Here is an 11,222-nt window from a genome sequence, read left to right on the forward strand (position 1 = left end):
TTGTATCCCAAAATTCATATTTTATTATTATAAAAATACACAGAAAAAAGGCAACCCTTCTCCTGGACACTCCCACAAAACTAAGGCATACTGGGAGTAGGAGGGGCTATACTGGGCCCACAGTTTTTGTTTGCCAGTGTCTCATTCTTCCGGTAGGAGGCAGTAAAACCCGACAGTCTCTGAATTCATGGGCCCCTCAAAGAAGAAGAAATAAATACAGATTTTGTTTTCCTTGACAGAGAGATTTCAATGGTAACACAGAAGGGTCATCAGAACAGCTGGGGCCCCCGGAGAGATACAGCACATCACCCAGGGTCCCACCTAGAGCCAATGATTTCACCTGCTGCTAATAGGTCACTGAATGAGGACACAAAGGGGAATCTATGGTGTCAGCTGGATCAATATTTCCCAGATGGGTTCCTATCAGATCACTGGGATCTTGTTAGTGGTGGACAGGAGAGGGGCAAATCTGGGCTCTCTTCTTGCACTCCATCCATGGACAGGTCCTCTAATCTTCACTATTCCTCAGCAAGGCCACTGGCTGTCCTTGTTATACATAAAGAAAATATGTATCTGCATAGGAAATACAGCCATGAAAATATGGAACAGCAAAGCACATTAATAATGTACAAGTCACACCCAACAGCAATGATATAAATCTGAATTCTGATTCCATTGGAGGGCCCAGAGTGGAAGGCCAGCCTCCATCTTTGTCCATCCACAAATCACTGTGAGATGTGATGACACTGTGTGTGGCTACTCATGTACTGATTGGCTGGATATGAATTGGGCCCCCAATATGGTGGCACTACACCCAGCTAATGGGGTTATAGGGAAGAGTCGTGTTCAGGTACATCCCTTTAACCCCATCTGTAGCATCCCGATATACACGTATGTTCTCCTGTGTGATGTCCACATCTGTCACATGACCTCTGCTGGAAGGCAACATGGTTTAATATCGTATTTCTGGAGTTTCTCTTTCTTGTTGATGCATTCCAGTCACCTGGTAACAACCTGCACATAAAAGCTTTGTAGAACAAAATCTTGGCGCCTGACCAACTGGTGTGATGGAATCCTTGATTAACACTTTGCAAGCAAGATTCAAAGAGAGATGATTGATCTTCTGTAACAGGACATTCATGAATGGGCCAGCTAAGACTGAAGATGGCCCAGGCACAGCAGGACGGACAGAAATATAATATATTGAAAGGGCTGCCTCTTGCCAATATTTCATTGGACAGGAGTCTAGTGGGGTGTGGTTACGAGTGGATTTGAATGAAGTGTAAACGTGCACACAGAAGGGAAGTTGTCCCTTTTTTCCACTCTTGGCTCTTGCCTGATGGTTCTCTGAGCCTCATGCCTCTTTCTGTTACCATTTTGAGCCCAGCTGACGAGACAATATCTAGAGGACAACATTGCGATAAGTATATTTGATGTTCTTTTGTTATAATCTATATAATATTTTCCTTTAGTGTTTTCATGTTAATATTTTCCTATTTCCTTGGGAATTAAATAAGTCATCGCTTTACTAATCAGTGTGTTTGTTTTCATAGCTAACCTTATATCATTGTGCTTATCAACAGTATCATTATCAGAGTTTTAATAGACTAGCTAACACATATATGCAATAAATAGAGGGAATCCATAACCACCCTTGGATAATATCTGTAATACTGAAATAAATGCTAAACTAAATAACTTTTTTCATGTAGAAGCCCCTGAAGAAGAATTTATTATAGCTTCTGAAATTCAAAACGCGTTGGGAAATTATTGTCTTCACCACCCTGTGTGCTGACTGTTCCAATAGTTATCTGCCATGTAAACTGCATCAGATTTTTAACCTTTTATATGTAACTGTTTTTAACTTGTTCCAATTAACCTGCCTGGCGGTAATCCCGAGTCTGGCTCAGGGTGGAATTTCAGTACCGTGAGCCAGACTCGGGATTGCATTGCAGGATACAGGGAGACTTACTTACCTTGTCCCCTGGATCCTTCGATGTCCTCCCCGCTGTGTGTGCGAGCCATCCTCCGCTCGATTCACACAGTGCCCGAGTGCCGCTGAGCTCCGTTACCTGCGACATTACAACGTACAGGAACGGAGATCGGCACCAAATTCAGAAAAGTAAAAACACAAAACACATACAGTATACTGTATAAAAAAAATACACATCCCCTTTGTCCCTAGTGGTCTGTCCAGTGCCCTGCATGCACTTTTATATTATAAATACTGTTTTTTTTCTGCCTGGAATTTGGAGATTGTCCATAGCAACCAAAAAGTGTCCCCTTATGTCAAGTGATTTTAGACCAGCTAGAAAACAGCGATAATAAATTAGAATCACTTGTAGAATTGAGTGATAGCGATTTCTGAGGATATCCGTCATCAAACACTAAATCTAATGACAGTGGCAATTCTGCAAATGAGCAAATTTCTGTGTTTTTGGATTTGATTATATTATTGAATATTTTTTATTATTATTTGTTATAATTATTTATAGTTATTTATTATATTATAAACTTTATCATACCTGGGATGTCTACTAGACTCTGGTTTGAACAGATTTAAGAGCGTTATTCCTAAGAATTGCAGGCCTACAATATAAAACGCCAAATTTCCATGCAAAATAATTGTACCGCTTTCAGCACCTAAAATCAGTAATAATCATGCCGCCAGGGAGGTTAAGAATATAATTTGTATATATTTTTGAAAATTTGATTCCAGCTTCCATCAACACCTAAAAAATATGGCACCTCATCCCAGTTAGAAATATTCAAAGATTTTTGGGAAAACCCAAATGGAGAGGAGACGGGATTTTTACGGTGCAATATTATAAATTTTCAGAAAAGAAATCCAAAAAGTAAATTTATTTTATTTTCAATTAATAAAAAAAACAACATTGCTAAATGTACAGAAATGTTACATATTATAAACCGGTCCGAGTAACAGTTGGGTTAAGGTGCTTGTAATCGATTATCCCGACATGTTTCGCAATAGCTTCCTCAGGGGATATACAAGCTAACAATAAAATGACATCAGAACAGAGTAGTTAATGATCAATAGTACAAAACATATTGATTTAAATGAAAACACTACTAAATAGCGGTTACATATCAATATAGCCAACACGCCCAGAGTTTTAAAGGGATGTTTACCCTTGCTCCACAACCATTATTCCAAGCAGAAAAAAACGTCTTGGTGTCAAAGAAAACGTGCAAAAACACCGTATCTGACAGCTGGACATGCAGCAAAAAAGGACATAGACGAAGGCCAGTCTGGACAATAATAAAAAGACAAAAAATAGATAAAAAAAATACAATATTGACACCTTTGTGGGGGAATCCTGATTTCCCTCCGGGCGTGGGTAACCGTTCCCTGTTCTCTGGGGAGAGGGGACAGCCGCTCTTGGCGGGTCACTGTTTCCTTAACCAGCAAATAAGGGACTTGACCAACTTAAAGGAGGTGGGTGGAATTCCCACCCTGTCCTGGAGGACATATTTCCAGGTCAGGGACTATGTGACCGCGGGCTCCCGCAGTAGAGACTTTTCCAGGGAACACACAGAGATAGAAGCATTGTGTTTGAAAGGAGAACGAGTGCCACGGACGACCTCGGTAGCCTACAAATGGTTGACCAATAGGAAAGTTCCAGACACAGGCAGTTTGAGACAGAAGTGGTCGGAGGACCTGGGAGTGACAATCACGGATGCTCAATGGGGCCAAGCCTGTACTTTAGCTCATAAATGTTCCCTGAGTACCAGGATACAGGAAACCGCATATAAAATTTTGACGCATTGGTATGCAACACCGGCGAAACTACATACATGGTACCCGCAGACCTCAGAGGTGTGCTGGCGTTGTGGTGGGGATAGGGGCACCTTAATTCACATATGGTGGCAATGCGACCGCATTAGCGTGTTCTGGGACAGAGTGATATGGCTGATACGCAAAATTACAGAGACCAATCTTACACTTGATGCAGCCTGCTGCTTACTGCACATCTCAAACTCCTCGTTCAGGAAATATAAAAAAATCGCTCACCAGACACCTTTTGAATGCAGCCAAATCCCTCATACCAATATTATGGAAGACACCCCAAATCCCCACCACGAAAGACTGGCTGCTAAAAGTAGCGTACATCTGCGAGATGGAGGATACTAGGTCTCAGGCTGAGGAGGAAGTGGACCGCTTTCATGCAACTTGGTCTCCATGGTTTGCCTTTAGATACTCTCGAGATTACCTAGACCTGATGCACTAATTACTCCCTTTCCCACAGGACCTGCTGATACCAATGGGAACTAGACATTCATCCTGGGGCTGCGGGTGGCTCCCTGTTCTGAGACGTCCTTTCTACCCACCCTTTCATAGATTCCTTCCCCACCTTTCCTTATCTCTTTCTCTCTCTTCCCTCCTTCACGTTTCTTTTTCATTTCTTTCCTAACCTGAATGTGTAAATTGTGAATTTTAAGAGCTGGGCTGTGGGATGGGGCCGGGTTGGGCAACTAACTCGGTCTGCTCTATGTTTTCTGCATGCACTGTTGCACTAAAGTCCCCAGCCCACGGGAGAACTTGGTATATCCTTGCCTTTTTTTGTTGATTCAATGCTTCAATGACGAATTCTGTACCATATGTGATTTACACATTGTTGTTTCGCTTCATTTGTTTTATATCTCAATTTCTTTAATAAACTTTCAAATGGGAAAAAAAAAAAAAAAAATACAATAATTTTTAAGATCTGATAGACCAACTCATTCTAAGGATTAGCATGATGATTCTAGAGTATGAGAGAGGGGCAAAAAGCCTCCAAAACAAACTAGAAGATTTGGACCCTAATGATTTCCAATCAGGTCATAAATACCAAGATAAAGCCAACTTGTAGAAAAAAAGTAGGACATTATTTAAAGATAAATTAGTAATTCCATAAGTACTTACTAATACAAAAAGTAACAATACGTCATGTCATCCACACGGGCCGATAAACGAATACGATGTGACATACAGCCAATTAAGGATGAAAAACTGCGGCGATACTCATTTGCACCCACAAGCTATCAGCTCGTTTGGTAGGTGCCTAAGGATATATAAGGAATAAAATAAACCTAGTTATTATCTCAAAGTTACAGATTAGGATGGATGATAAGCAACTTTGTCAGAGACTTACTGTCAGTATCGAATAGCATGTACTACATGCGCAGCTCCTCCGTGACTGAGCCGAGCAAGATCGTGCCAGGCTATTAAGCCTCCGTCCATCGAGCTGGCGTCTGACGTCACCGGCTCAATGCGGACACATTTGACAGTGCTGCGCATGCGCCGGAGGAAGGGGGAAAGGAGCAGAACTACATTTCCCATAATGCTGTAGTGATGACATTCCACCGATAACGAATCAATGGGTACTTCCCATGGGTACTGGGTGCAGGGGAAGTATGTGGCAAGGATGTTATAGGCCGTTACCATCTTAATTACACCACCAGATAAAAACACTCAATAGGCGAACCAATCGTCAGTGCTGTCAGAAAGACAGGAATGCCGGTGGAAAGAAAACCCAACCAGGAATACCCTTGGGTGTCCGTATGATCTCTTATAAATGCCATAATTGTCCAGCCACAGAACAGGTGACAGTTGCACTTAGACAGGGGCTGCAAGGAAAAGATAGGGGGAAGGGAAAGCACACTACCTACTGGCAATAGACCGAAGCCGCAGACACTGACCAGAATGGCTGACAGTGCTGACAATTGGTTTGCCTATTGAGTGTTTTTATCTGGTGGTGTAATTGAGATGGTAACGGCCTATAACATCCTTGCCACATACTTCCCCTGCACCCATTGATTCGTTATCAGTGGAGTGCGCATACTGAATGTCATCACTACAGCCTTATGGGAAATGTAGTTCTGCTCCTTTCCCCCTCCTCCGGCGCATGCGCAGCACTGTCAAATGTGGGCTTAATAGCCTGGTGCGATCTTGCTCGGCTCAGTCACGGAGGAGCTGCGCATGTAGTACATGCTATTCAATACTGACAGTAATGCCGGCCATACACGGTTCGAATTTCGAAAGAATTTTCTTTCGAAAATCGTATCTAAGAATTTTCGTATGAATTTCGCACCATTAGTGGGCTGCAGCAACAGCCGATTTTCGTGCGGAAATAAAATTTGAGGAATCGTACATGTTGGAAATTTTTAGAAAAACAAACGATTTTCTAATCAATGATGGGAGAATCGTGCGAGAAACGTAATAAGAAAAGAAAATGTACGGAGATAAACGAAAATTTATGGAGAGAAAAGAAGATTCCCAGCCAAGAAAATTCTTTTCTGTAGCAACATGAGGTGAAATTGAAGGCTTGGTCGGCTGAATTTCGAAAATCAATGGTGGCATCATCGGATCACGAAAAAAACGAATTTTCTGATTTTGAAAAGAAAATTCGTTCGAAATTCGACCGTGTATGGCCTGCATAAGTCTCTGACAAAGTTGCTTATCATCCATCCTAATCTGTAACTTTGAGATAATAACTAGGTTTATTTTATTCCTTATATATCCTTAGGCACCTACCAAACGAGCTGATAGCTTGTGGGTGCAAATGAGTATTGCCGCAGTTTTTCATCCTTAATTGGCTGTATGTCACATCGTATTCGTTTATCGGCCCGTGTGGATGACATGACGTATTGTTACTTTTTGTATTAGTAAGTACTTATGAAATTACTAATTTATCTGTAAATAATGTCCTACTTTTTTTCTACAAGTTGGCTTTATCTTGGTATTTATGACCTGATTGGCAATCATTAGGGTCCAAATCTTCTAGTTGTTTTGGAGGCTTTTTGCCCCTCTCTCATACTCTACAATCATCATGCTAATCCTTAGAATGAGTTGGTCTATCAGATCTTAAAAATTATTGTATTTTTTTATCTATTTTTTGTCTTTTTATTACTGTCCAAACTGGCCTTCGTCTATGTCCTTTTTTACTGCGTGTCCAGCTGTCTACAGTGTTTTTGCACGTTTTCTTTGACACCAAGACATTTTTTTCTGCTTGGAATAATGGTTGTGGAGCAAGGGTAAGCACCCCTTTAAAACTCTGGGCGTGTTGGCTATATTGATATGTAACCGCTATTTAGTAGTGTTTTCATTTAAATCAATATGTTTTGTATTATTGATCATTAACTACTCTGTTCTGATGTCATTTTATTGTTAGCTTGTATATCCCCTGAGGAAGCTATTGCGAAACATGTCGGGATAATCGATTACAAGCACCTTAACCCAACTGTTACTCGGACCGGTTATTATATGTAACATTTCTGTACATTTAGCAATGTTGTTTTTTTTATTATTTGAAAATAAAATAAATTTACTTTTTAATTTTTTTGGATTTCTTTTCTGAAAATTTATAATATTGCACCGTAAAAATCTCATCTCCTCTCCATTTGGGTTTTTCCAAAAATCTTTGAAAATAATTTGTATATACTGTGATATTGGGGTGTTTAGCTCAATTGGTAGATGCATTTTTTAGTCCACATCAGGCAGGCGTTTATGGTTAAGGGCCTGGTAGCCCACGTTTATTATAAGAAAACAAAATATTAGTTCATCCAGTAATCCCACGCAGGGGTCCAAGCTTAAATTAAATACAGAAAAATCCAAACGACAATGCTAGCCCACCTGACTACTCTTCAGCAGTAGTGCTGCTATAGGTACTTGCCCTGTCCAACAAACTGCTTGGACGCACACAGCTTCAAACACTTCGACACACAGCACACGGTTCCTTGGACGCACACAGCTTCAAGCCCTTCAACGCACACAGCTTTGGACATGCACAGCTTCAAGCAGCAGCAGCAAGCTGCTCACAGCCCACCATCCTTCACCAACAGCCCTTCATTATATGGCCTGTTGCAGCTGGGCACACACCCTGCTCGTTATCACCAACACCTGGACACAGGTCTGGAGATCCCTTTTTCCTCCAATTTCACAGGGACGGAGCCTCGCTCTGCCACATATCCCCCCCCTTTGTTTCGATCCGGAGGGAGGAACACCAGCACACATCATGATGGTTGGGACACCTCTGTGCTGGCTGTCAGCCACGTAGGCCCAACCTTTTTTCCGGGTGCGCTTCCAGGAACATTCCCCCCTGGATCTTAACAGGTTCCTATATTGTCCTATACTCAGCCTTGCTCTTCTTTTGGGGTCCCTGGGCTTATCCACTTTTCTTGGGGGAACTCTGCCTTCCTTGAGCCCTCCTTTCAACTTACAAATACCCATTTTACCCTTCACCATCTGTATTTCAGGTTCAAAACAGTTTCTCTTGTTACCCATGGCAACCAAATCATTGTTTGCAGAACGAACTCTTAACAGATCACAGCTTTCCATATCATCAGTGCTTTCCAACTCAGTGTTTGTTAGAAGAAGACCCGTTGTACAAAACTCCAGGGGTACCTGTTCTAACAAACCACCCTGACCCAAGTATAAACCATTTTTTTCAGGTGTACACATTACATTGTTACGGCAACCAATATTACCATTTTCTCCCACAGTGTCTCCGGGCACCTTAACTTGTACCTCTGGGCCAGTGACAGAAAGCATCTCTGCTACTGCCGAGTCCATTCTGGGCCGTTCCTTCTCAAGAGGCCTAGCGGGTAAGGCAGTATCTGCGCCCTCTACTGACAACTGCTCCGCCGCACCTCGGACCACACCAGAAGAGATGTTTCTAGTCATCGCATCAGATGGAGAGACCTCTGATATCTCAAGCAGTTCTCTTGCGTGCCTTCCATACCAATCAATAACTAGAAGTACGCTCACAGAGAATCTGGAGATCCTGTGCCAAATGGGTAACCATTGGTCCCACCAATTCCACTGTTGGTCAAGGTTTCCCAGCACTGCCTGGTCCAACTGCGGCGGAGATACTCAAGTATACAGTAAGTTCATCTTTACCAATTCTAGCATTTCCAGTAAGGTTTCTGTCATCTCTAAACATCCCATGTCTAAACACCAGAACTTTCTAGGGTCTTTTACCCTGTCCAAGACATGGAGGGGCTCAGCGACTGCAGGTTGAGAGGGTGAGACATTTGAAGAGACCTCATCCTCCTTGGCGGTACCCCTTATCACAGTCTGTTGCTCCCCTGGAGCGCTGTCAGACACATGTCTCACACTTATCCCTTCTGCACCAGTGTTGGTGAGCCTCTGCATGTCATTACAAGTCACACTATCACTTTGATACTCAATATCATTTAGCTGTGGACAACACATCTGCGATGCCAGTGCCCTGAACTGTTTCTTCAGAGTGGAGGGCAGCAACCTTTGCAGGGACCAAGACGCCCTCAACCACCGGCGGCTCTGCGAACCCCCTGTCTGGCATAGCAGTTGTGTCCACACCCTTGTTACTTAAGCTAGCCTTATCCAGCATGGCTAACAATTGTTTGGCCCAGCTGTCCCAGTCCATTGTGGTTCCACCATGGGCGTTCCACAGCGTTGCATCACCTGCTGTAGAAAGCCGCACAGAAACCTGGGATTCATTAGCTTCAACTGCACATTCCTCACTTCTATATACATCATTTTGTGACACCATACTTTTATCAACGTTGCATTGGGGTGATGCTTCATCACGTAAAGCTTGGTGCAGCACACCATTTTGAACACCTTTTTCTGGTGGCACTACAGACACATTCAGCTTTGTACACTCAACTTTTACAGGCTGAATTAACCCCTTGCCCACTGGGCTACACGTAGGGTTGTGGGGCTGCGCCCACACTCTCTCACTGTGTGGCTCAATCATAACATTACAGGAAACACATTTTTCAGCATCATAATAACCAATCACATCATATTGGCCAACACTATTGTCAGCATGACCATCAATATTCTCATTATGTGTAGACATGGCTACTGCTTTTGTGGGTTGTATATGAGCCACCATAACCTCTGAGCAACTCTTCACAGCACCCGCTCTCTGTAAAGGGGTACTTTTGCCTATTTGGGCAGCTCCATAGCTGACCTGGGAAACTCTCTGCTCCAACACTGCAAGCTCCTTGGAAGTTTCCCTGGGCAACCCTGCAGCAGCTGTCACTAGGGAACATGGTACCAGCACTGTTTTGGTCACCCCTAGCTCAATTTTCCCAGCCATCTGCTGGATCATAGCAGGCATATGCAGAGTCCCCATGTCCTTTTCAGTCTTTAGCCCTGCGTCTAGTTGGGCTTTACGCTGCGCCTCCCCACTGCTCTGGGTAGCACAATGCAGAAAGTCTATGTCCATTTGTACTGCGGATCTCCCCACTGGACATACTCCCACTTCACTGGGTTCAGCATCATAAACTGAAACAGTCTTACCAGTTCCTGCAGCTGATGTCAAAGCCTTCACTTGAGTGCGTTGTCTCAGTGGTGTGGTGTCTCCATAGGCTGACTCCCCCATGTGGCCATGGAGCAAAACTGCAGCCTTTCTGGACCCACTGACGCCCTCTGTAGGTAACGCACGATCCTTGTTGATAGGGGTAACTGCAGACTTGCGCTCCAAAGCTGGTTGGCTATACCTCATGCAGGATTCAAGCTGATGTACTCTCCTTTCTGGGCTGACCCCTTTGCCTAAGCGGCCATGACAGAAAACTTTACGTTTCTCTGGATTTCCAAATCCTAGGTCTTCCGGCGACACTTCTCCCATCCTGGAGCATTGCTGGCGGCCCATGATACGATGGAACTCTCCTCTAAGAAGGATTTCCTCTTTAAACTTGCTGTAGTCATCCTGGTCCCCATCCATCAAATGGTAAACCGACCGGAACTCTATCTGCAATAAGGTTTGCAGCAGTTTTGGCCACCGGTCCCTAGGCCATTTTCTCTTTACAGCAACTTTTTCAAATCTTGCAAGGAAGTCTCCCACCTCCTCTGTAGGCAGCATGGGTTGCACATAGTCAGAGGCCAAGATCTCAGCCCCTTGCAGTGCACCCCACTCTTTGCAATTCCGCTTGAACCATTCATTCATTGTCTCACAAATCACTGGCCCTACAAGGTGGAGACATCTTCTCAGGCCATGCTGAGCTCACGTCCTCTTTAACTTGATTAAACATGAACTTCTTGCTTTTTGACTGCCTCATCCTTGCAATCACATGCACACAGCAGCTTGTAAGGCCGCGTACAAACGGGCGGACTGTTCGCTCAACTTTGTCCGCTGAACAGTGTTTCAGCGGACAGTCCGCTCATGTGTGGGGCTTCAGTGGACAGTTTCAGCGGACAGTTTGACGAACAAAGTTTTTCGGAAATTCCGAAA

General features: G+C 43.5%; 1 long non-coding RNA gene across 1 annotated transcript; it reads right to left on the reverse strand.

Annotated features, from left to right (window-relative positions):
* Positions 1-2,847: 2,847 nt before the first annotated feature.
* LOC143964204 (uncharacterized) lies at positions 2,848-5,252 on the reverse strand. The gene is made up of 4 exons (XR_013271095.1): positions 5,154-5,252; positions 4,925-5,063; positions 3,151-3,270; positions 2,848-3,013 (listed from the first exon to the last, which is right to left on the reverse strand). It is a non-coding gene; the product is annotated as an uncharacterized LOC143964204 (long non-coding RNA).
* Positions 5,253-11,222: the final 5,970 nt, after the last annotated feature.

The sequence above is a fragment of the Lithobates pipiens genome, unplaced genomic scaffold, assembly GCF_037356315.1.
Source record: "Lithobates pipiens isolate NorthernLeopardFrog02 unplaced genomic scaffold, aLitPip1_a1.2 Scaffold_8, whole genome shotgun sequence".
NCBI classification, from domain to species: domain Eukaryota; kingdom Metazoa; phylum Chordata; class Amphibia; order Anura; family Ranidae; genus Lithobates; species Lithobates pipiens.